This window comes from Crotalus tigris, unplaced genomic scaffold (assembly GCF_016545835.1).
Source record: "Crotalus tigris isolate CLP2741 ecotype Arizona unplaced genomic scaffold, ASM1654583v1 scf7180000017933.3771270, whole genome shotgun sequence".
NCBI lineage: Eukaryota > Metazoa > Chordata > Lepidosauria > Squamata > Viperidae > Crotalus > Crotalus tigris.
The window spans coordinates 2,776,759-2,803,314 of record NW_024096726.1 but is presented as its reverse complement, the minus strand read 5'-3'; the positions used below and the strand labels follow the sequence as shown (position 1 = coordinate 2,803,314).

The 26,556-nt window shown below is 38.7% G+C and overlaps 1 protein-coding gene across 3 annotated transcripts in view; it reads left to right on the top strand.

Annotated features, from left to right (window-relative positions):
• The first annotated feature begins 4,657 nt into the window (after positions 1-4,657).
• The window catches only part of CAB39 (calcium binding protein 39), a 53,302-nt gene continuing 31,403 nt past the window's right edge, over positions 4,658-26,556 (top strand). Inside the window, exons 1-2 of one of the 3 annotated variants that reach the window (XM_039344653.1) lie at positions 12,282-12,521; positions 13,526-13,565. The gene's annotated coding sequence lies outside the window, so the exon portion shown is untranslated. Of the gene's footprint in view, positions 4,832-12,281; positions 12,522-13,525; positions 13,566-26,556 lie in introns of those variants that run through there. The other 2 variants (XM_039344654.1, XM_039344652.1) reach the window with 2 other exon arrangements.

Below are 26,556 nucleotides of genomic sequence, written 5' to 3'. Positions count from 1 at the left end.
TGTAATGAAAATTCTGCATATTCAGGAAGGGTATGTTCCAAACATTGGTCATGTCATTCCATAAGGCCATCTGTAGAAGGATATCTGCAGAGTTCTGATAGCTTCACAATACAAAAATCCTGATGGCTTCAGATTATAGAGAACCTAAAAATCACATGACAGGTTTTGTTCCATTGGATGCTGAATACTGTATAGCATTGTTATAAGAAATAAAACATTTAGTGACATAAGAATTATTGCATTTAGTATGTTACATAAAATGTATTATTCATTTTCAACAAAAAAACCAATGTGTTTTTATCCAAATTTTGTTAATCCTTTTATAAGGTTACAGTGTACAATAATCCATAATAAAAATTCATTAAATAATCTAAGTTGGATAATATATATTTGTGAATCCTAGATGCTTTTTTGTTGTTTGATTGAAGATCTTCAATGAACTATTCTATCATGGCAGCAAAAAATACGAAATATAGGTAGCTTAACTCCACCAGATTTATCTATAGGATATTTTGTGCATCCTTTCAACTTTAAATGTTCTACTTTAATAATAATGACTAGTATCCTTTATGGACCACCTATACAAAATAGCTGACAACAGCTGTAGTCTAAGCCCTTTCTATTAGAACTCAACCTATGGTATGTCCAATTGGGTAAATTTGGAGTCACTAAACTGTTTCTCCAAAGACGCTAACTAGATAAGAGATTAAGCATTTATTAGAAATCCCCCACCACCATCAATCTACAGGCTGATATTAGAGCACAAAATTTGTGAGCCATGAAATCTGGTCTCATCTTATAATAATGTATAATATTTATTGAAGCCTGTAACGAGCTCCACATACTTATCAAGGGTTGTAATCCAAAAGTGCATGGAATGGGGATACACTTTAAGAAAGATTCAGGAGTTTTTAGGAATAAATTGAATGCCTTAAACATTTGCATCCCTTCTGTTCCTTAAAAATCTCAAATCCATAAAAAATGTCCCTCCTCCCAAAAAAGAAAAGAAATCTATGCCTACCACTCTATTTTTTCCTATGCTGGTTTGGTCTGCTAGAAATTGGAGTTCAGGAATAACTGGGTCTTCTTGTTCTTCATAGTGATTAAAGGCAAGAACGCTCTTTGTCCATAACAATTCTTTGTGATTTAATTCTTTCTGTTTATCTTTAGTTATTAAACAAGCAAACATAAGGATGGTATTAATGGTATAATGTTCTATAGTTTATGACTCACTTTTAGGTCTTAAGAGCAAGAACATGACAATCATCCTGATAAAGAAGAATAATGGAAGATCTCACCCAATGTAGAGGCAAAAGTTTACAGAAAGCTATTTCAGATTATGATACCATTACACCACAGCCTTTTTTCCCCCTGAAACAAGACCACACTTTTCATAGGACATAAGTCTGTGAATCATTTGCATGCCACATAAGAAACATGCAGTGGCTACTACTCAGTGACAACTGTGCTACAAATTACCTAACAAGAAGATACCCCATCCACAACTTTATTAGGAGGAACATAGTTGCAACATTAGGGCCTTTAGGGCAAGTAATTGAAAACAATGTAAGAAGGATTCTGGAGCATTCTTAGATGAAGAATTTGACATTAATGAGCAATGTTTTCTTGGGGTGTTAGACAAACACTGTTATGCCAGGAAAAAGGGTGTAAGAGGAAACAAGAGAACCAGCCACTACTACATTACTAAAATATTTAACCAAAATCTAGCAATAGACTGCAAGCATATATGGTGTAGAGAGAAATCGCACCGGTAATTAGCCATAGCCTTCAAGATATTACAATTCTCATTAGCCTCAAGTTGTCTAATGGTGAGGAAAGCTGGAATTGTAATTATTCGGTGTGTAAGTTTCCTGACTTGTATTAGCCAAAATTTATCCAAAGACAGAATTCCATCCCATTAATACTCTTGTTAGATATTCATCCTGGCTAACAGCTTCAAGAAAGACAACTGACTAAGTTTCATATCGGCCTGAGAGACATATGAGTATATGGGAGCAACGATATATCACTTATGTCACCATGACTTCTTTCCTCAAATTCTCATACTAAAGATTAGCAATGATATTGAGAATTCTCTAATAATAAAAATAATTTGTGGAGGAGGGATTAGCAAATGCTTTTCATTTATCCATTTGTAGGTGGAGACAAGTTTATTATTGAAAAAAAATCTTACAGAATATTCTTTATTTGTTTTGAATGAAAAATCAGCATATATTTTTCCAAAACCTTTTCTTTTGCTTTTCTTGTTGATTTTCCCACTCAACTTCCCTTTAATTAAAGAGAAGATGTGGGAAGTAGATCAATGAAAGTCATGGTTATATTTAATTTAAAACATGATGGTTAATTGTGTTCAGAAGTAGAGATCAAAACAGAAAACAGAATGTTACATTTTAAAGACCTCTCTTAAAATGATAATAAGGGAAGAGATTACCTCTTGGTCTCTTGTATTTGCTTTCTTCAGTTTTCAGTCATCCCATGCCCAAGAAGGCCAAACTGTATCCCATTTCATTTATTTTTATATCTCTTTTCAAACTTGCTTCCTTCATACAGTAATACCAGTGCATATGGATTTCCCCTTATATTAACCTTGGAATAAGCTTGTGAAGATCATTGGAATGAGATACAATCAACCAGACCCAAGAGTTTAATGCTTAAATGGGAATTTAAAGCAAGTGGTCCCTAGGACTGATCTTAAAATGGAAGAAACATTTACCTACTTTCTGAAAGCCATTTATTTAAAATGAGCCATACTAATTATAACTTATTCCAAAGAATAGGTTTGGTGCTTAGAACTGTGGCAATGGCTTTGACCTGATGCTTACTAGCATTATATTTATGGTCATAAAACCTCCCTTCCTATATTTTTAAAACATCACAACAACTCAGTATAAGTGTTGTGCTTATGAAGATCTGGGATTCAGCCTTACCTGGAGGGTTGAAATCTTTCATATGTATGTATCTAGGACCTTCTGCATGCAAATTAGAGGAGCCAACACATGTCCATCTCCAAATTGTGCAGTCGTATAGTCTTTATTCCTACTATTGGGTCTGGGAAGGATTAGTATGTACTATACATGAGGCACAAATTGCTTCCCAGTTTGCCATCTTCAGAAATACTTCTCTTGTTCCTAGTAAGCAGAAAGTGTCTGTCTTAAGAACTGCCATATAGATATTCTTGATTTTAACCTACTGGTATTTCCAAGGGCACATACTTTCCACTAGATTTCACAAGTTCCTGGAAAACTGGTTTTGATAACAAAGCAGGAACTGTCTATTGGCTGAGTAAGTCAGTATGTACATTCTACCCTGCCTGAGATAAATATACCTTTTCTGTGCTCATGACACAACTTCCTTAAACCTCTTGGCTTGAACGTGGGCCAGTAAATGTGTGTGCCAATACCACATCCTGATTTCTAAAACTGAATGACATCTCTCACTTAGCAAGCTCCCTTCAGTAGCCCATTGGATATTTTCAGCAGTGCAAAGAACAGAATATACTTTGAATTTTCTACGTGTGAATTCACATGTAACATTTTTTTTAAATGGCATCAGTAAAGCAATCTATTTATTAATGACTTTTTTAAGGGGTTTATTTTCCTGTTAGGATTGTAAGTATGGGACAACATTTATTAATAAAGGAAATGTCTAAATTTCTCAGAAGTCATATTGCTTCTTGGTAAAATGCAGTTTCAACAGTAGTACATCAGGATATAGTACATCATTTCCTTTATTAATAAATGTTGTTCTGTACTTACAATCCTAACAAGAAAATAAATCTCTTAAAATGCATTGGATTCCATACTCTTCTTGGAAACTAACAGAACTATACTATTTTTATGGGGTATTTTTTGCTAGCTTAAAAAAATGGAGTACAAGTATAAAATATTGACATCACTAGCTGTTTTTATATATTTTAATATCTTTTAAAGAAAGAAAAAAAATCAAGAACTTTTATAAGCAATCATATTCCTCTCCTCCTCTTGGGTTTTAGTTTCAAATGTAGTCTCCCCAGGATGATACTGCAGGACTAAAACACTCAGGTGAATAGGTGTCTCAGGAGGAAGAAAAACAATTTCTACAACAGAGAAGATAATTAGATTGCCTTAGAGGATTATGGATTCTCTGGCTGGGAATGCACTGGAGTCAAGGTTCTACTAGAAAACCAATAAAATGTAATTTTGATTTAATATGTTGTATGAATACAATATTTATGGTTTGAAACCCATGATTTGTGAATAAGTGTACTATGTGAAGAGATCCAATTGTGACTTATGCAACAAACAGTAGCTAAGCACCAGTGGATTAGTATAAAATGAAGGGACTTCTTTTATGTATTGTACAGCAGCAATGAAATATGCACATTAGGGATACTTAGCAGTAGCTTTTCTGTTCCAATAGGGTCAGATTAAATGATCTTTGCATTCTCTATCAACTCTATTGTTGTGAACTTGTTTTTAAGATAACATGACCTTCTTCGTGTATTGAATGTATTGCTTTTTCAGGTTTAGAACCAATCCTAGCAACAATGACTTCCTTCTGCCTCATGTACAGCTCCATTGTTTCCAATTCTAGCACAGACTCTGTTCGCTGAAAGAGCCATTCGAGACTCTAAAAGGAAATGATTCTCCTGAATTGCTAACTGTTGCTGGGTGTGGGTGGATTATATCGTGTGTGCACAAGTTTCTCTGGAAGAAATGATGCAGCTTCTGCGAGTGGTACAAACACAACTGAATTAAAACAACAGAACAGCATGTGAGATATAAGAAAGGATTCTCGTTAGTCCCACAGAAGCAAAAGAAGTGGCAAAATAGTGAGTGTGACTTGACTTTTGATAAGCTTCACAATGCAGTTTTGTGTTATGGCTTTCTCCTCAATGAATCTTTGTTGGCATTTTTGTCACTTTTTTTTCCTTTAAACTATTACATACACATGTTTATAAGCTGAAGTCAAACCTTTTGGAGGAATTTTAAAAAACCAAAAGCCAAATGTTCAGTAATATAATTCAGCTTCATACTTGGAACCTTCTCTTTTGCTGCTCTGCATCTCTTCATTCCCTCTTTTATACTCCTCCTCCTCCTCCATGTTTTATCTTCCTTTGGACTAACCACAAAAGCACCTTCCCTTTTCCTTTTTCCTTTGAAACCTCAGAGGAATTAGCATACATTTGCATTGCATTATACCCGTTGGTCTGCATGTTTGCATATAGTTTGAGGTGGGATTTCTTGTTTTCCTATTTTCTTGGAGTGGTGAGTATAATAGTAGTACTCTAAGACTTCAGTTGGTTGCTAAGCGTTACTGAAATAAACTTGTCCATCTACAACAGGAGGAAGAATGAATCTGAGGACTGTGGCAAATCATGCACTAGAGATGCCTATAAGGTTAAATGGCATATCAGACATGCATTTTCTCTTAGAGCTTTAATGAACACAGCACATCATTTCTTAGGAGACAATGCTCTGAGATGTTACAATTATTCCATGATGCTATGCATAAATTTATTACAACTTTGCTATAGCTATTTACTAAAAATCCACATGTAGATCTACTACTTCTGTGGCAAAGCGAAGCTATTGCTTTTGCTAAAGCCACCAACCTGACATTCCACTAGTTTACATTAAACAGGACCTACATCTGGGTGATAGAGAAACCTAGTGGACTGTTTTCAATCAGATCACAGATTCAGAAATGACTGATAGAAAAAAAGTTTATTTACTAACTATGGTATCAATGCCTCTTAGGACCTTTGCAAGGGGCAAAGGAAAAATCATGCTTGAGATGTGGAAACACTTGCATTTGGAAAGTCAAAACTGCTAGTGAATAATCCCATTGTCCCAATCAGTGAATATGAAGAAACTAAGTTGGATGCAATCAGGAGCAAACAAGTTACACTTTTTGATTTATTATGCATCTATAATCTCTACTTGAGCATTCTTAAAAAAATAGATTGCATTTCTAGTATCTTGCCTTTTGTGTAGAAATACAATGCAGTACGCATTAAGGAGTGGGATAATTTCATGCTATTTCTACAACAGTCTAGAAAAATAGATTGGAACAAGATAGTGAGTTACCAATATTCACCCATGGGCTCCAGCAATTAAGTGGGAACTTAAACCTTAGTAACCTTCATCCAAGGGCAACATTAGTACTGTATGCCATAATATCTTTATGTGTTGTCTGTAAATTTACTAGATACCATGACTATATAATCAGAAGTGAGATGCAGCAGTTTGTTATTCCTCTTTAGTTTTTTATAATGAGCTGATACACATTCTCTTCTGATATCTTTCATATATTCATTTGCAAAGATTAACTTGGAACTACAATTTAAATGTTTTCAAACTACATCCTTTTATTGCTTGGAACATGGTTAATAGTACTTTAATTTAAATAGAAGCTTAAAGATCCAGCTTCCAATGTGAGGATTCTCAACTGAAACTATGTTTAAGTCTATCTATATCAGTGGTTCTCTACCTTTTTAATGCCGCGACCCCCAACCGGTCGTAAGTCGAGGACCACTCAACTGGTCGTAAGTCAAGGACTATTCAACTGGTGCAGCAACGTTTGCAGAATGAGACTTTTGGCGGGCTCAGCAGGGCAGAGACAGCCTGGACAATTCCTATTGGCTTTTGAAAGCCAATAGAATTAGGCTCTATTCAAGAGAGTCTATTCTATTGGCTTTCAAAATCCAGTAGAATAAAAGGGAGTAGCACAGCTAAGGAAAAGGGGGAAAAAATGGCGGACTGCGTTGTTTGGCGACCCCCGTGAAATGGTCGTTCGACCCCAAATGGGGTCCCGACCCACAGGTTGAGAACCACTGATCTATATGTTGTGAAATAAGTTTTCATTGCATGTTCTGATTGGTGTTCATGGATACAGTTTGCTAGTCTTCTGCCTGTCTGTCCTATATAGTGGTTGTTACTGTCTTTTTTCTTCTTGGGCTACTGGATCTTTTGTTTTATTTAAGATTTTTTGGGGGACTTTAGTTGGTTTGTATACTACAGTGGTGCCATATGGTTGTAATAGTTGTTTCTGACACATTTTTGATATATGGTCAGGCACTTTTTGATAAAGTGGCATGAGTATTCATTTTGTTGAAAAATGTGGTCTAGCGTCTGTTTCCTTTTGCTGGCATTCTGGGTTGCTGCAGTGTCTTTGTGCCTGTCTGAATAATGTTCCTACACAGTTCCTCTTGTGGAAGATTGGGTTGTTACTTTGCTAGTGGAACACTTGGCTAACGTGGGTGGTTTTCAAAAACATTTTATTGGCCACTTGGGAGCAGAATATTGGACTATACATAACTTTAGATTGATTCAGTACAACTGTTCTAATGGTTTATCTTCCAGAGCAAAGCATTAGTGGTTTATTACAAGAAATATATCAAGAAAGTTTCCAAATTTCTGCAGAAAATCTAAATGCTGGACCATAACTAAATCATGGAAGAAATAAAATATAGTATATTTCTGTCTGAGTGAATTTTTTGATCTTATAATTTCAAAATCAGTATAGGATCAATAGTCTGAACTTTAAAAAAACCTAGTACACATCTAGAGATTATATTTGAACATTATGATTGAATATTCATATTATACCTACAAATTCTTTCTGAATCTAGTATGCCCTTCTTCAACTTAATGTTTTCCAGATAGGCTAGTATTACAATTCCCAGTATCTCTATCTTAAAATCCAATGATATCTAGAGAGTATGAAGTTGGCAAAGAAAGCACAGTACATTCCTTTTTCCATTCAGTTTCAGGTACAACCATTTGTTGAAACTTGAAAGCTTTAACATAATTACAACCTACTATTATTTTAAATGAGGCATACACAGACTTAACATATTGGCTTTGAAAATTTGCTAGTCTCTCACAAATACAATGAAGAAAATATTAGATTAGAAAACACAGCCTTGGTCCCAAGAGGCTAAAATAAGCCTGCTTAGAAAAGCCTTCCTTAGACAAAACCACAAGTTTCACTGTATTTTGAAGCCACAGAATGAATGCTCCAGTTGTCTTTTTTCTAGCAAAGGTATCCATAAAAACTATAGCTATGAGACTGAGACAAAGGAAGCAGTGCAATCCTATACTTGAGGTCACTGGCACTTGAGGTCACTGGCACTTGGTCTTTAGTTAAATATGCTCAGTAGCCTTATATCTTTCTGTTGAGTTTGTAAGCTACATGTACCTCAAGGTGCTTTTTGCAAGCTTGCCACCCAGGTGAAAAGGAAAAAACCTCACCTTCAGAAGCAAAGAAAACTTCAAAAGTGCACCTTTGAAACCCCACCTTGTACTGCCTGAGTCAATCAGCAAAAAACAGCAATCATACAAAAGGGATGCAATTAAAGTTTAACTTTTTTCCTCCTGAAGTCCCAGTGACCCACTTCCACAAATATTTATTAAATATTGACTTGCACCATACTAAATTGTAAACTAGTCAAATACAGTTTTCTGAGCACGTTATGTGATTGCTGAGTCTATGGCTCAGTATTGTGTACTGGTGTACATGGTGTAAAGGGGAAGGCTTTGGATATATTAGTCACGATGTCAGTAGCTGGTCCAATCAAAAGATGTACAAAAGAGATGGTTTGCATCCATCAAAAAAAGGGACTGAGTTACTCGGCTATAAATTCACAGATTTTCTGGAGGGAAATTTAAACTAAACAGCGGGGACAGGGAGTTAATTGATACGGAACAACCCTGTCCCCGGCAATTTAAAAACTATAGGGCTATCAGTCCATGTAGCACAGATGTGTGTGTGGACAAGAATACCAACCTTGCTACCAATCAAAATGAAGCCTTTAATAGCGAGTGCCACATAAAGTGCACTAACCAAATAGGTGGTAAGACAATAGGGGAACTCAGGCACCACACAGGTTATGTAGAAAGGAAACACAGGGCCACCCACAAAGGACTCAACTGTTTATACACCAATGCACAAAGTATGAACAGCAAACAGGGTGAACTAGAAATTCAGGTTAATGAGGGCAGATACGATATTGTTGCCATTACGGAAACATGGTGGGATGAAACTCACACATGGAACCCACAGCTAGAGGGATTTAAATTATTTAAAAGAAACAGACCAAATAAAAGAGGAGGTGGAGTTGCTCTCTATATAAGAAATAACTACATCTTCACAGAAATAGAGTACAACAATGCTAAAAACTGTCTTGAATGCAATTTGGTCAATATAAAAGGGGGGGGAAATGACATTGCCATAGGTGTATACTACAGACCACCCAACCAAACAGAGGAAATAGATGAACTTTTGCTAGTCAGCTAACTAAGGTAGTAGGAAGCACAGCACAATAGTAATGGGGGACTTTAACTACCCTGACATCAACTGGGAGACAAACTCCGCACCAAGTGGAAGATCAAACAGGTTCCTGGCAAACCTAGCAGACAACTTTGTCTCCCAAAAAGTAGAGAATGGAACTAGGGGATTAGCCATTTTGGATCTAATTCTCACTAACAGAGATGAAATTATAGACGGTGTTGGAGCCATAGGAACCCTGGGAGGAAGTGATCAAGCAAATTAGAATTTAATTATAGAAGCACAACCAATAGAACACAGTCAAACTAGAGTCTTGGACTTCAAGAGAGCTAATTTCAATAAACTTAGGAGAAGGGCTTGGGAAGGATTCCATGGATGAGAATCCTCAAGGGGAAAACAACTCAAGAAGCTTGGGAAATTTTGAAAATGAGATAATAAAAGCACAGTCTAGCACAATACCAACAAAGAGGAAAAATAACAGCTCTCAAAAGAAACCAGCATGGCTGCATAAAGAACTCTCTGACAAATTGAAAGATAAAAAGGACAAGTATAGAAAGTGGAAAGAGGGGAACATAACTAAGTCAGAATATCAGCAAATAGCCCGAGCCTGCAAAGATGAAGTGAAGAAAGCCAAGGCTCAAAATGAACTAAGGCTTGCGACCAAAGTCAAAAATAACAAAAAAAGCTTCTTTCAACATGTAAAAAACAAGAAAAAAGTGAAGGAAATGATTGGTCCATTAGTGGGTGGAAGTGGCAAGAAGGTGACAAGCAACAGGGAGAAAGCAGAACTATTTAACTCATTTTTTGCATCTGTCTTTACACAAAGGGAAAAAACAGACCAACCTATCAAAAATAGTGCCACAAAAAACAAAACAGAAACACAAGTTAAGATAGGCAAGAAAATCGTTAGTGAGCACCTGTCCAGCCTAGATGAGTTCAAATCGCCAGGACCAGACGGATTACACCCCAGAGTTCTCAAGGAACTGGCAGATGTGATATCGGAGCCACTGAACTATATTTTTCAAAGATCCTGGAACACAGGGGAACTACCAGAGGACTGGAAAAGAGCTGATGTAGTTCCCATCCTCAAAAAGGAAAAAAAATGGATCCAGGAAATTACAGACCTATCAGCCTGACCTCAATACCTGGGAAGATCCTGGAAAAGATAATCAAACAACGAATCAACGAACACCTAGAGGCAAACAAAGTCATTACTAAAAGCCAACATGGGTTTGTCAAAAATAGATCATGCCAGACAAATCTTATTGCATTCTTTGACCAAGTGACAAAATTAGTGGATCAGAGGAATGCTGTGGACATAATTTACTTGGACTTCAGTAAGGCATTTGATAAAGTAGATCACAACCTACTACTTGACAAGATAGAAAAATGTGGGGTAGACAGAACCACCACCAGATGGATCCGTAGCTGGCTGACCGGCCGTACTCAGCGAGTGGTCCTCAATGGAACTGCATCTATATGGAGGGAAGTGTGTAGTGGGGTGCCCCAGGGCTCTGTTCTGGGCCCAGTACTCTTCAACATCTTCATCAACGATTTGGATGAAGGGATAGATGGGGAACTCATCAAATTTGCAGATGACACCAAGCTGGCAGGAATAGCCAACACTCCAGAAGACAGGCTTCAGATACAGAAGGATCTGGACAGACTTGAACACTGGGCACTAACTAACAAAATGAAATTCAATGGTGAAAAAAGCAAGGTTCTACATTTAGGCAAGAAAAACCAAATGCACAAGTACAGCATAGGTGGCACCATGCTCAATAGTAGTAACTGTGAGAGGGACCTCGGAGTCCTAGTAGACAATCACTAAATATGAGCCAGCAGTGTGCTGCAGCTGCCAAAAAGGCCAACACAGTGCTAGGCTGCATTAACAGAGGGATAGAATCAAGATCACGTGAAGTATTAATACCACTCTTCAATGCCTTGGTAAGGCCACACTTGGAATACTGCATCCAGTTTTGGTCACCACGATGTAAAAAAGATGTTGAGACTCTAGAAAGAGTACAGAGAAGAGCAACAAAGATGATTAGGGGACTGGAGGCTAAAACATATAAGGAACGGTTGCGAGAATTGGGTATGTCTAGTTTAACGAAGAGAAGGACAAGGGGGGACATGATAGCAGTATTCCAATATCTCAGGGGCTGCCATAAAGAAGAGGGAATTAAGCTATTTTCCAAAGCACCTGAAGGCAGGACAAGAAGCAACGGGTGGAAACTAATCAAGGAGAGAAGCAACCTAGAACTAAGGAGAAACTTCCTGACAGTGAGAACAATTAATCAGTGGAACAGCTTGCCTCCAGAAGCAGTAAATGCTCCAACACTGGAAGTTTTTAAGAAGAGACTGGACAGCCATTAGTCCGAAATAGCGTAGGGTTTCCTGCCCGAGCAGGGGGTTGGACTAGATGACCTCCAAGGTCCCTTCCAACTTTACTACTATTACTATTACTATTACTATTGTATAAACGCATACGATTGCATTAATTCTGTAAACCACAGTTAAATTAAGCTTGGCCATGGTCACAACCTAATTATATGTGAGATGGGAGAAAGCTTACATTTCTTCTTTCTGCAATCTTGGTGTGTTATGGTTATGTTCGCCTGACATACCAACGAACAAACTAGCCCATCCTATTTTAACCTAGCTTGCTGTAAAAGCTCGGACTATACAATAATTTATGGTGCAGGATGTTGTGCACATCCAGAAAACGAAGCAGGGTTAAATAGTGCACAGTTGCTAAATATCTCGATAATATTGAAAAACACTTTAATAACAGGTCAGACTGTGACTGGCGATACCGAAGAAAGGCCACCGCGGACTTTGCCCAGGTCCAGCGGCATTCCCTACCGGCTTGCCATTGAATTCTGCAGAATGCCGGCGGGCGGTGAAGAGCGCCTGGGCGGCACTAGCAGCTCTGATCCCTCCGCGCCGCAGAGGGAAGCAGCGAGCTCGCGTTCCAACCAGGGCTCGAGCTTCCTTTCCCTTCCCGCCACTGCTCGTCAATCGTTAGTATCCGCCGCCGGGCTGGTAAGGGAAGAGAAGGGAAAAGAAGAGCGGAGAGGGGGTCGGGTCGCTGCACAGCCAGGACCGCGGGGCGAGGGAGGGGCCAGCGAGGCCGACAACTAGTCGGCTGGGGCCTCGTCTGAAAGCGAGCCGACCCTCCAACGACAGCAGGCCGAGGCCGCCCGACGCCTCTTCGCCAGAGGAAGAAGGTAGGTTGCGCTGGGTCTGCTCGGGCCTTGCGGGCCGCAGCTGACCAAGCCCAGTGCGGAGCGGAGCCTGGGGAGGAGGCATCTTAGGGAGCACCCTTCGCTCCTTTTGCTTTTCGAGGCCTGGCCGGGCGGGGCAAGGGCTCTGCCTTCCGAGCCGCCTGGTCGTGGAGTGGGCGAGGGAAGCGTGTCTTGGACGGCGGGGGGGGGGTGCTCTGCGGACGGCCTGGCACAGCTTGAACTTCGTTGGGTGGAGAGAAGAGAAGCAGGTTTCTCGTTCTCGTCGTTTCACACAACTGGGGCTTCTAATCCACCTTCTAAGCCTCACCGTGGAACTGCGAGGTGGTGCTCAGTTCCGGCTTCACTGTTAAGAGGGGGGGTGATCCAAAAGGGCCGCGCTCCTGGGCGACCCCGGACCGCTCCTTGCCTTTTAGTGCTGGGAGAGCCGAGCATAGTTAGCTAGGTAAGCAGAATCCAGGAAACTTTCCTTGCCTGGAACGGCTTACCCATTAGTCCCGTCTCTCCGTGTTTAGGGAAGAAGAGACCTTGTTCAATCCGGAAATGTTAGGTTTTAAAAAAAATGCGGCCTTTAAAACTGAAAGGCAAAGAGATTCTTGTTAGGTTTGTTCAGCCAGTTTAGTGGTGCTGCAGAAATGAAAAGTTATTTGCTTTTCTCTTGCAAAACCATTACGCACACAGAGCCCAGTTTAGGTAAACATATCTACATCGATAAAAGTAGCACATCTTAATTGCTAGATCCGTTTGATAAAAGTTCTATATGAATAGGCCTGGGACTGTGTTTAAATATTTAAGTATCCTACTAGTTATTACTGTGTTACGAGAGATTTACTGTATGTTATTCTCGGTGGTATGTTATCTTAGTTAATTGGTTTGACCTACTCTGGGTATTCATCGCACTATAAAGCTAGATAATTTTGGCTTCCTAATGTTTATAAAAATGCATGCTTCTGTATTGATTTTCATAGAGCTGAAATTTATTTTTTCAGTTCTTGGTAATGTATGAAGAATAGCAGAAGACAACAAAAGGTAGTGTAAATTTTTGTTTGGAAATTGTAGATCAAGGTTTTCAGAAAATGTGTTACTTAATGAAGATGCTTCGTTAAGTACAGTTTAATGAATATGTTTCAAATCATACAGAAGTTACAAATATGGACTATAGACAAACTAATTCTAAAAGCTGAGAAATGAAACAGAGAGAGAGAGAGAGAGAGAGAGAGAGAGAGAGAGATCTGAATAAGCTCTTGATCAAATGAGTTCCTCTTTTTCAGTGGAGAAGCTGATAATAAAACTTTCCATGCTGATTAGTGAATGCAAAATAGAAATGTAAAGGTATAAACAATTTCCTTTTTGTTTCTAAACATAGAATAGTTATAAAGCATAAACAAAAGTGACCATTTTGAATTATGTTTCTTGATGAAATGTCCTTGTAAACACATTCCAAGAAATGTTAAAAGAAAGTTTGTTTTTGATAAGGCTTTATATGACATATGCTGTAAATAAGGCTAATAAATTATTACAGATATATATGAAACTATTAAATTCTAAATTTATTTGTAGATACTAAGGAAAATGGGTATAAAATTAAATAGGAATTTTTTTATACTTAGCATTCAAGTTATAATTCATTTATCTTATTTCTGCAATGTGATATTTTTAAGAACTTACAATGCTACATTGCATAGAAAATATAATTGGGTACACTAAATTGCTTAAGTTTTTATCTTTATCTTCAAAAGATCATTTTTTTAAAAAATAATTTACAGCAAAGAAGATGAAGTATAATTTGATGCATGATAATTGTTTATTATTTAAGACAAAGATAATGTAACTTTCAAAATTGTTGTCATTTAATAGCATCATTTCTTTTCAGAGAACAAAGATATGTAAATAATATAGTCAAACTATGTAAGAAATTAGTTGATGTAGTTTTTCTTCACTGAATCCTAATAAAGCAGGATTGTTGCTTAATAACATACATCAGATACTTAGGTAACAGTTCTAAATATGTAAATTTAACTATCATAGATTTTCTTAAATTAAGCTCATTTTCTCTCAGTATCAGTGTTTCTTCTCTCTCTCTCTCCCTCTCTCTCTCTCTCCCTCCCTCCCTCCCTCTGGTGACATTTGGGACAGCTTTTTATGGGGCGTCAAGGTTGCACTTAGAATGGAGTATTTGAGAAAGCCTCCCTGGCTTTTTGGATATCAGCCATTGTTTCCACTAACCCTGTAAATATTCATTGCAATTACATGCATTTTGGAAATCACATAACAGCTTACTGTACACCCATGCCTACTGATTGTTTCAGTGTTAAAAGACTCTTAAGAGATTATATCATGTATTACTGTTAGTCACAGGCCAATGACTGGTTCTGTGAAGTTATGTCAAGAATGCTCTACCTCCCTGAAATGTCTAGATTCCTAAGATAAAATGTTTGTTCAGGAGGGGAAGAATGTTTCTGATTCTGATATGATTGACACTTTTTAATATTTGTTTTTAAAATCCTATTCTTACTATAGTTTTATTTTAATAAAGCTACTTAGTATCTGTCTAGTTCTATACTTCTTTAGAAATACTAGCATTTTAAGTAATATCATATTCATGAGTGTGAGACTAATATCTGCAAAGTTAAAGTTCAATGAAAATAACATCACTAATTATAGCTCCTAAGATATATTTCCATATGGCTTGTTCCTTTGAGAACAATTTCAAGGCAATTTCTTTAAGTTGAAAATCATCTTACTAAATCACACATGTATTTAAATTTTACTAGATTTTTCTTGATATTTAATTAGACTTAGTGTGTATATTATATTAATATGGTAATAATTGTAGTATATTTGGGGGCAAATTAGATTTTCCGCTATTGAAGTCTAACAGTGAATTTTCAGTATCTTTGTCGCATAATCAGCTGATTAAAAAAAGAAAATGGGATTGCTTCCTTAATAGAAAAATCCTAGATGCTCATAATGATTTTATGAAAGCTGTTTACTTGGCAAATCAAGACTCTAAAATCATGTCGGAAGTAGCGGAATTTTGTTTGGCATCTTGCCAGAAATGTAGGAAATAGAAGAAAGTAGAGAGTATTGGTTTCCTTTTTCATTATTGCAATTTACATTGATTTATGTAGTCTTATGCAGCCTGTATATCTCTGATTTTATTTTAAAATGAAAGTGTAATGCTCCTTTGCTACTTGTTTGAGATAATAGTATGTTTGACTGGTTGGTTTAGAAACCACAACAATGTTGTATGTCTATATTTCAGGATCAATTTCTACTTCATATTTCATGAAAAAAAATCTGTTCTGAAATGTTAATGGTATGGTGCTGGTCTTTTCATTGGATGGACACCTGTTTTTTAAATTAATAATTGAAGCCGAGCCAGAAATAACCTAATTCTTTAATTTATATTCTAAGAGGAAATCCAGCAGTTAAAAGTTGTATAGTAAGATTTACAACTTGCTTTCAAAATAAAGCATCTTTATTTCAGGAAATGTTTACAGAATAAATATTAAATCGATGAAACTGATGAATTCAGTCATAGTTATTTTTCATAGCAATTTAGGTACTGTAAAATCAGGCAATATTGTGCTACCTATAGATTTTTAGGATCAAGTTGACAATTTTGTTATCATATTTAATTATTTGGCAGTGAAAAGTTCCAATTACAGGTGGTATATCTAGAAGCCCTTTCACTCTCTTGTGCAAATAAATATTCTCTTGTTGAGTATTTAAGCAACACCTGATGACTTAACTGTACTGAATTTTGTCACCTCTTTCCTGGTTGTGCTTGTAAGAAACAAAATTCCAGTCATATTAGGGCTGCTTCATGGGACTGTACTGAATCACAGTAGTGTAAATGTGTGAGTTTATCATCTACACAACATTTTTTCGAATATTACAGAAAGGATGGAACTTACGCTATTACGTTTTGTTTGTTGACACAACTTAATTTGTAACATGTATTAGCCTAATGCTGATATAATCTTTCAAAATGTGATAGTTTTATATTAAATTATTTGTATATTATCCTTGCAAACAATCCCAAACTGATTTACAGATTTCAAAGTAAGTAAATTGTTGAGGTTAGGATTATTTTTATAGTAAGTAGTACTTTGGATGGGGAAGGGAACAAAGTATTTTAGTGTGGGTGTGAGCATGGGCATACATGTAATACCTGTCACCTTAAACCAAATGTCTTTTTATGAGATCATATTGAAGCTCTGGACAGTTATCCAATCCCAAGAAAAGTAATAGCTTTATATTGAGAGGTGCTTTGTAAACAAACATTTCTAATGCATACTTACATATTTATATTATGTATAAAAAGACAACTTTACAGATAGTCCTTGTTTAATAACCTAATTGGGACCAGAATTTTGGTGGCTAAGTGATGTCATTAGGTGAAACATCACATGACTGCATTGCTTAGCAACATCGGTTTCAGTAGTCCTAGTTCACAGGTCGGCAACCTGTGGCTCTGGAGCCGCATGTGGCTCTTTGAGCCTTCCCCTGTGGCTCCCAGCCTCCTCTGCCATTTGCAGAGAGAGACAGAGAGAGGCAATTGCGCCTCTCTCCCCCCCCCTCTCTCTCTATATATAAGAGTGCACTCACAGTGTTCTCCGAGGAACTGAAAAGCTTATTGGGCGGAGCTCCTCCCTTTGCTGCGTCTCTGCAGGAAGCAGGAAGGGCAGGAGAGAGCTAGCTAGCCCAGCTATGCTGACTCAGGAATCTGGGAGTTGAAGTCCATGAGTCATAAAAGAGCCGAGGCTGCCTACCCCTGAGCTTGTTGGAGAACGGCTTGAAGCCAGCTTGCCAGGTGAGCCACAGATAGGAGAGAGGGGGAGAGAGAAAGAGAAAGAGAGAGAGAGGTAGGGAGAGAGAGAGAGAAAGAAAGAGAGTGGGGGAAGAGGATTGGCAGACCAAGGGCAGATAGAGGGAGAAAGGGAGACAGAGAGAGACCCTTTTGACATCTAAAATGAAGATAACACTGCATATATCCTTTTTTACCTGTGTGTGTATGTATATATATATATATACACACACACACACACACACACACACACACCTATAATAAAGGTAAAAAAGGATATATGCAGTGTTATCTTCATTTTAGATATCAAAAAGGTTTTGCGGCTCCCAGTGTTTTGTTTTCGGTGGGAAACGGGTCCAAGTGGCTCTTTGAGTGTTATGGGTTGCCTACCCCTGTCCTAGTTGTTGTTATTAGGCCAGAACCTCACACTTCTCCTGCCCTGCCTCTCTAGTCTCCACTTCAATTCCCCTCATTTTCCTATCTCTCCCCCCCCATCTTTATCCTTTTGGCTACTCTACCCTCCACTGCCCCATCACCTTGCACTCTATCCTGCACTTGGCCCTTTGTACTCTATCTCATACCTTGGCCACATCTGTCACCCCCTTTACCTTTGTTGTCTTCTTCCTCTCACTGCTGACAAGGCACAGCTGTCCATTCACAAAGCAGCTACTAGAGAGCCAGAATGTTAGGGATAGCAGGAACATTGGAGTGCAGGACAGAAAAGGCAACAGAACCAAGGGCGACCAGAAGAGTAGTCAAGGGAGGAGATAGGCAAGTGGGGGGAAAGCAGAAATGTACCCTGCAGTACTAAATGCAGGTGGACTACCAAGCACCTGAATTTTGATCATGTGACCACGGGAGTTGCAACAGTCAAAACTTTGCAGACCAATTGTAAGTAGCATTTATCTCTATCATAACTTTAAATAGTTGCTGAACAAACACTAATGACTACCATTTATGACCTTAGTGCCCCTCAGTCACATGATCACCATTATAGTCAATATGAATTATCCTGTGTCTGAGCTGTTGTTTTTATTCCTTCCCTGTAGAGAGAAAGGGGTTACAAGAGGGTAAGCAGGTATGCAATGGGAAATACACATTGAAATTAATGTGGCTTTTCTCCCCCCAACAAAGAATGGAGAGATTGTCTAAATAAACAAAAGGGGGGGGGAGGAAAAATCCAAGTTAAATAAATAATTTGCCTAACTGTAGGCAGTCTCTCCTATGCATGGCTTTTTTTGTATGTGTGTGTGTTCTCCTCTCGACTGACAGAGTAGAGATATTGGAGAAGAAGGGATTTCAAGAGAGAAGGCAGGCCCACAATGGGAAATACACCGGGCTGTTTACAAGTGAGCTTGTGGCTGCCAGCTTTGAGCGTGCTTGAGCTGCTAGTCTACTGCATTCCTTTCAATATGTATTCCTTATTGTATGCCTACTTACCTCTTAGTAATCCTTTCCTCTCCAATGAATATAAATGGAAACAATTCCCTGCTTGCTTATTATCCCAGAATTTGAATGAGCATTCTAAAGGGTGGGAAGTAGAGAAAAAGAAAGCACAATTTTGTGATTTTCCATTTATTGACGATTTCACTTAATGATGCAGCTGCCAGTCCCAATTGTAGTTACTAAATGAGAACTACCTATATGCTGCATATTGTTGATTTACTGTCAGCTAAAATATTTGTAGACAATGAACAGTTTTAAAAAATACATAAAAATGAAGTGGGATAAAGCACAGAATCAAATGTAATGTTACAGAGTTCACCAACATTCCTGGATTTGTGGGTGGGGGGAAGAAGATGGTTTTGCGTGAGCAGCCAGCAAGTCCATGCATGAGCACACAGCTCCATTTGCATGAGCGGCGTACACATGCGCCTGCCACTCATGGAAATGGAGCATGCTTGCCCGCTGCTCACACAAGTGAGATGCGTGCATTCACCAGCCATTTCCGCAACCTGGTTGCAATCTCCTCATGGCCCACTAGTGGGGCACGGTCCACAGGTTGGGGACCCTGTAATACAACATGATATAAAACATCAAAACAATCATGTATTTTCTGATGCTAAGATGAATGTCATTCTAAATTGTAATGTGGTGTTTGCTTTAAGAGCAGATTGTCCATGGTAGTAAATGTTGGAGCAGAGAAGGCCATCTTTTGGCTGATGCCAAATGAATGTCTACATAATATACCTGTAGGGCTTGTGAAGTATCTGGCATATCTGTAGCAGAAAATGTGTTCTGTCAGTTGCCATAATCCCACGTTGTTGTGCTTCATTGATTGCTAAAAAAATCCCATCCTTTAAATCTGGCCTGGGAACAAGTTCTGTTTGAGAGAATCTGAACTACGTCATAGATTTTGTATGTGAACTTTTTATTAGAGATGGGGAGAGTTTATCCAGGTTTATTGACAATAGTTATTTGAGCCAGTTTAGAGGTCAAAAATATCAGAATAGTGCAAGCAGTGAAAGCAGTGGTATTCCCCGTGACACTTTAGGGCAGAGGTCCCCAACTTTTTGGGCACCAGGGACTGGTGTGTGGTTTTGTGTGCTGCCTTTGCTTGTTTGTATGGACCGGTTGCTACATGCCATGGCCCGGTACTGGTCCACAGACTGGGGGTTGGGGACCCCTGCTCTAGGTAAGCAAAAGCTGGAATTTGAAGAAATAGGACAGAAAGAATATTGACTCTTCTGAATTTTAGTGTTGATGAAGTCTCCCGAAATTGTCATGGACAGCCAAAGAAAAAAACCAATGAATCATCAAGCAGCGCAATCACAGAGGTCTTACTCAAGGCACAAATGACCAAAAATTATCTTACTTTGACAGATTATGGAAAACCTAGCTTTCTGGAGAAGGGAATGCTGAAAAAGGTGTAAGGAAAAAGAAGAGGAGGATGACGAACAGCAAGGGGGATAGACTCAGTTATTATGATGATAGGTACATCATTGGAAGACCTGAAGGACCAGGTTAGGTACAGATCCTAATGAAAAACATCTCATAGTTGACAATGAGTTGAAGGCATATAATCAGTGAGTTAAAAATTGGTTTGATGGTCATGACTATTCTCACAGATGCTTTATAATCCCAAATGCAATAAATTTTCAGATCTTTGAATAGAAATAATTCCTGCACCTGTTATAATACTGAGTTATAATATTGTCAGTATTATAAATGTAGCAATTATGAGACTGATAACTTTTTTTCATTTTTGTCTACATTGTAAATCGGGCAATTACATGCGGGCCTTTGTGTTCTTTAAACGTCTTAAACCTGTACGCCTGTACAGGTTGCTATCAGTACTTACGCATTTGAATGTAGCTTATATAATTGCTATTACAAAGTGTTAGACATCAGTTGTACATAGTTTATTGATTAGAACCATTCCTTAGACGCATAAAATGAGAATAATTTACATCTTATAAAATTGTTCAGAATTTCTAAAAGATCTAATTATCCATACGTTACGTTAATTATAATGGCCATTATACCACAATCAGTTTCAAAAGCTGAATTATTGTTCTACGTGCATTGGCAATACAAAGCTATTTCAGTAACAGTGAATTCTTTTAATATTTATTTGGAAGTGTTAATGAAGACATAGGAGTGTCAATTTATGTATGCATTTTTCTTGATTAAATAATAACTGACTTAAGTGTAAAGCAGATATGGGTATTTTATGGCTTGTGGGCCACATCTGGCTCTTTCTCCCTATCCAGACCATAGGCGGGGGTGGGGGCAGCCCTCCACAATGTTTCAGTTTCTCATGTGGCCCCCTGGGAATATTAATTGCCCACTCCTGCTGTAGAGAATAAGGAAGATTACCTTGACAAAGATTTGCAATTTCCTTTGCTAAGATGATAAAGTATTTAAGTCTAGAACATCCAGGTAACATTCAGAAGAGGCTCAGCCAGACACCTCCCTAATTCTGTGACTTACCAGAAGTTGGAAGGCATACAACATAGTCAAACTTACAAGGTTTTGTTATTATAAAAATAAAAAATAAAATAAATAATCATTTTTGAGTTCCTGTAGAGTTGATTTGTTGGTCTGGTGTACCTAGTGAGGCTGACACTTAGGGACTTTTGCCATATCAGTCAAATATGAATAATCCTGGTCATTTAAGTAATTTGATAAAATCAGCTTTATTCTGTTGCCTTTGCTTGAATAATATAATAGTTTAATGAAAATTTGTGCTTACATACGTGTTTTCCCAAAACATATGTTTATCCCTTTTCTCCTATGAGGCTGTTCAAAATGTTACCCAGTTTGATTTGTTAATACAGTAAGGTTATCGATAGATTTGTCAATGTAGCATGATAGCACTTTTTTCATTTGCACAGCAGCAGTTCCATTTATGGCTCCAACAGTTGTGATATGATATTAGTAGAATGCAGCAATTAGCTAGGGGCAATTGTTTGCCATAGGCAACCAAAACATTTTGAATCATTAGATTTCATGATTGCGATGAAATTTTGTCATGCATAATTTCTTTTGAAACTAGTGCTTTTTGCAACTTACATGTCTGACTCCACAGTGTCTAGGGAAGCTAAATGATGTGCTTTGTAAATCAGTTACAATGGGTGTGTTTGAAGCAATCTAATTCAGGCACATACACTTTAAAATAACAAAAATATTGGAACTGTGTGGAATTTATGGCATCCTCTTTGTCATGAAAGACTCAAGTAGCCTTTTGTGTGTTAAAATAGTATGCAAATTCCTTCTTCACTTAATATGGAACTATTGCCTTATTTTCTCCTTCACCTCCCCCACACTAAATATGAATTAAATAATTGTATAATTATTTTTTCTAGAATAGTCTTTTATATAATTATACTTCTGGAATAGTCTTTGCATTGCACTTATGAGTATTGGAATGATGTTCAGTTATAGAAACTTTTGTATTTTCTTTCCACAGTCTCTCTGATACTAAACATGCGAATGAAAAACATTCCTTTATCATTTTCAGGATTGAAATATGCAGAAAATATTTTATATTGCTAGTGGAAATTAAATTTCCCAGCTGGGTGAGCAATACAATTTATAAATACAGTCCTTGACTGACGCCCCTCAATTGGGACCGGAATTTCCATTGCTAAGCAAGGCAGTTAAATGAGTCATGCATGATTTTGTGACATATTTTGCCATGGTTGTTAAGTGAATCACTGCAGCTGTTAAAGTGAATTGCATTCTCGTTAAGCAAATCTGTCCCCCCCATGCTTATTGGAAGCCAGCTGGGGAGGTCGCAAATGATGATCATTTGCTGTAACCACGTGACTTTGGCGATGCTGCGATGGTCATATGTGCAAGGACCAGTTGTAAGTCATTTCTTTCCGTGCTGTTGTAACTTTGCTAAAGATTTGGTTGTAATTCAAAGACTACCTGTATTTGTAATTTTGCTTTGAGTTTTTAAAAGGGTTTTCAGACACTATGGAATTCTTTTATGTGTAAATATGTCATTAAAATGTTAGGTTATAGAAAAGTTGACTAAAAGTCACCTCACATTTTAAAGAACCTCTTCAATTAGCTTGCAATGTGTGGATAAAGTTTTCATTAGCAAAAGTGTTTACTTCTATTACAAATGAGATTTCATTCAATTATGTGAAGTGAACAAATCATTCAGTGTTAGCTTGAATTAATTCAGGCAATATGAAAAATGATATATTTGCTTTTAATGTCACCGAGACCTGTATTATAAAATGCTACAGTTCTTTTATTTTAAAAATGAGTTAAAATGAAGATGAGGAGTATAACATATTGAAGTTATGTTTATATTATGGTAGATAATTACTAGATTTTTTCCCATGTCAATCAAGATTTGAATGAAATTGTGAAAGAGACTTGACAAGTACATTGATTATGCAGAAAAGTATTTTACTTTGTTGAATTGTTAAAATAATTTGAATGATACAGTGTTATATTTTTAATTATGTTGTTGATTCAAGTTGAAGGAATAATTCAATCAAATTTTCATTGAATTAAAGCTTCCCAGAGTCATATTAATAACTTTTGGGTTCTCTTTAGGTATTATCCTTCAAAGCAGAATAACATGATAATTAAAACTGTTACTGTTTGATTAATGAATATAATGAAAAAATGTCACCATGCTTGTAGAAATATTTAATATAAATACTTAAAGGGTTGGTATTTACATAGATTGTGCAAAGGATGACAAATACCAAATGTGCATTGAGTACATTACCATTAATCTATGTAATTATAGTGTATAAATTATAATTTCAATCCATGTCCTTATTTGGTGTAGGCACCAAGTTTGAAACTGGGACATTGTGAATTTTAGTCCTGCTTTAGACACAAAACCAGTTGGATGACCTTCAGCCAGACACTGTTTCTCAGCCCTAGAAAGCAGACAATGGCAAACTACTTCCAAAATCTTGCCAAGGAAATTGCAGGGATTTATCCAGGCAGTCTCCAGGAGTCAAATCTGATTTGAAGGCATAAAAAAATTCATACACCCCTATGTCCTAATTAGTTCTGTTATTATGCAAAGGGTACCATAACAATAGCCACCATTTCTCCAGCACCAGAGATGAAGAATCCACCAATGGGTTAGCTCTGCCTTCCTGCCCATTAGACCAAGTCAGCCAAACTTGCCACACCTGTCTTGGGATAAGCCACTCCCAGTCTTGACTTGGTCTTCAGCCCAGACAGACTTGACAAATTTGGCTCCCGGTCTAAGGCAGGTAGTAGAGACTAATACATTGGTGGATTCTGTTCTCTTCACACTCACAGCTTTTTCAGCAGCGCTGGGATGAGCGCTAGGTGAAATAGTCTGTAGGAGGCTCGGGGTGGGTCTTTCCCTTTCCCAGATCTGAAGCTTTTGCTGAGGCTTCAATTCCCTCCAAAAGGGGAAAGCCCTTGTCAGCTGTTCAGTGCTGGGACCAGCGCTGCAGCCAAAGCCTATCAAGTTCTCCCGGGGGTGGGGATTTCCCCTCCGTCCCATCACTGAACTGAGAAACTGGCTGGGTTTCTGCTCCATCGGATTGGCGGCCGCCATCCTTTCGGATCCTTTTCTTGCCGGTTTTCTTCTGCTTCAAGCAGCCGCTGTGCTTCTCATTTCTTCGGATGGGGGACTCAATTGGCGCGACAGAGCCTTACCATTCTTCCCTTCACCCTCAAGCGACCGCTGTACTGAGCTGAGCGGTCGCCTCACCGCTACACCTGTTTGTCCCGGTCATCATTTTGGATGCCGAGACATGCCGCGGCAGCAGGAGGCACTTCCATCGTGTTCAATTTTCCCACCATTAGAGCGGAAGTCTTTGTGAGCGACCATCCCTTCACACCAAACTGTTCTGGTCGCCATTTTGACTGCTGGGACAAACGTGGCAGCTGATCAGGCCGAGTAATCTCTGGTGGAGGTTTGAGCCTCCCCAGGGAGGAAGATACAAGGATCGGTCCCTCTTTCTCCTCCTGAAGGAAGGGAGAGCCGCGTGGCTGCGGAGGCCATTGCCAGCGGTTCAAAAAGAAAAACCTATTGCACCGGCCCGCTAACATTTGGGCCCACGCATAATCCTCAACATTCTAATTCTCACAGCTCATAAATAAATAATAATTAAAAAAATATTCATTAAAATTCAAAATTCAAATTCATCATCCTAATTCATTGAACAATTCTTCAGAAGCTTCTGCTCAGTGCTCTCTGGTGCAACTCATTGCCCTGACCACATTTGTAGCATTATCAGGCGATCTACGAGCAAGCAGGTTCGCCATGGCTGTAGACAAGACCGGACCCCAAAGGGGAGGGGAACAAGCAGTCCGCTTCTTCTACCGGTCGGGTGGTCAGAAGAGCAGGACGACTAATTCCCTGCTTTACCTGCTCAGCCTATCTCGCCAACTGATCCACTGCTAAAGCTCCCTCGGTACCGCTGAGATAGCTCACCTCAGGATGGAGGACTCCACAGTGTCTCAACCTAAGAACATTGCCTCCCCACCCATGAGCTGCAAAAGGCAGAAATCCTCCAAGCAGGAGGCTGCAGGTAGGATCAAAGCAAAGGCCAAGACCATTTCTGGAAGGAAACCTTCCAAGTTGGCAGAGAAACAAGCTAGCAGAGGCACCAGGCTTTGGCGAAAGAATTCTCCAAAGTGCAGAAGCAGGCCAGGGCAAAGGCGGAGCAAACAGATGACGCGCTCTTTGATCTCCCTTTGGGGCCCTCCTCTACTCAAGGGGTTTGGTTCCCGGAGGGGAACCCTTCTTCTCCCGGGATGGATCAGGTCCAATCGATCTAACAACCGTCACTGTCACTGCGGGTCACACATTCGATCCCAGAGGCCACCTTCACCCCCATAGCAGCAGGGCTCGGGGGCTGAGTCCAAGGGATCTCCTTCTGAGGATCGGCTCCAAACCCTGATCACTCAGGCGGTTGACAGGGTGCTTGCCGCCAGGTCACGGCATTATAAGATAGATCGATTTGCATCTGCGGACGCTTCCTTTGGAAGGAGGATCCTTCAACAGGTGGCTATTGGGGACGTGGCTAGGGCCTCCGCTGTTCCCCCCCTTGGGACAGTGAGGCTTTGGTATGTCCCATTGGTGGGTTCTCCATCTCTGGTGCTGTAGAAGTTGTCTTACCTGAACGCCTTTTCTCAGCACGGAGATGGAGAATCCATTCCCACCCTTACGGTCAGTTAGGCCATATTAGGGGTCCGGGAGCCAACACGTCGGACTGCCTTCATCAAGACTTGGAGTGGCTTATCCCAAGACAGGCGTGGCAAGTTTGGCTGACTTGGTCTAATGGGCAGGAAGGCAGAGCTAACCCATTGGTGGATTCTCCATCTCCGGGCTGAGAAAAGGCGTTCAGGTAAGACAATGCCCCTTTCATGCATGCACATAGTAAATGATCAAGGATATGAAAACCAGTATATGCAAGAGTTCAGATGAGAACAGATTGTAGAGACCAGGTAATTGGATTTTATTATTTAAATGGACCCTTATAGTTCTGATTCTATAAATTGGTTTCTTTTATTCTGTCGTCATTATGTGCATTATACATAGCAAACCAAAGATGTTTCTTTTGGTGTGGTGGCATTTGATGATGTGCAGTTATTGAATAAAGTGACTTAAAAGTTACAGCTTGTGCCTTTCTATAAGGGCTAAAATGCTTTATTCTTGTCTTGTTGAATATTATTGGTATTCTTATATTACTAATTATTATTCTTTGTTGTGTATTATACTGGTAGTCCAGCATGTTTGTTTCA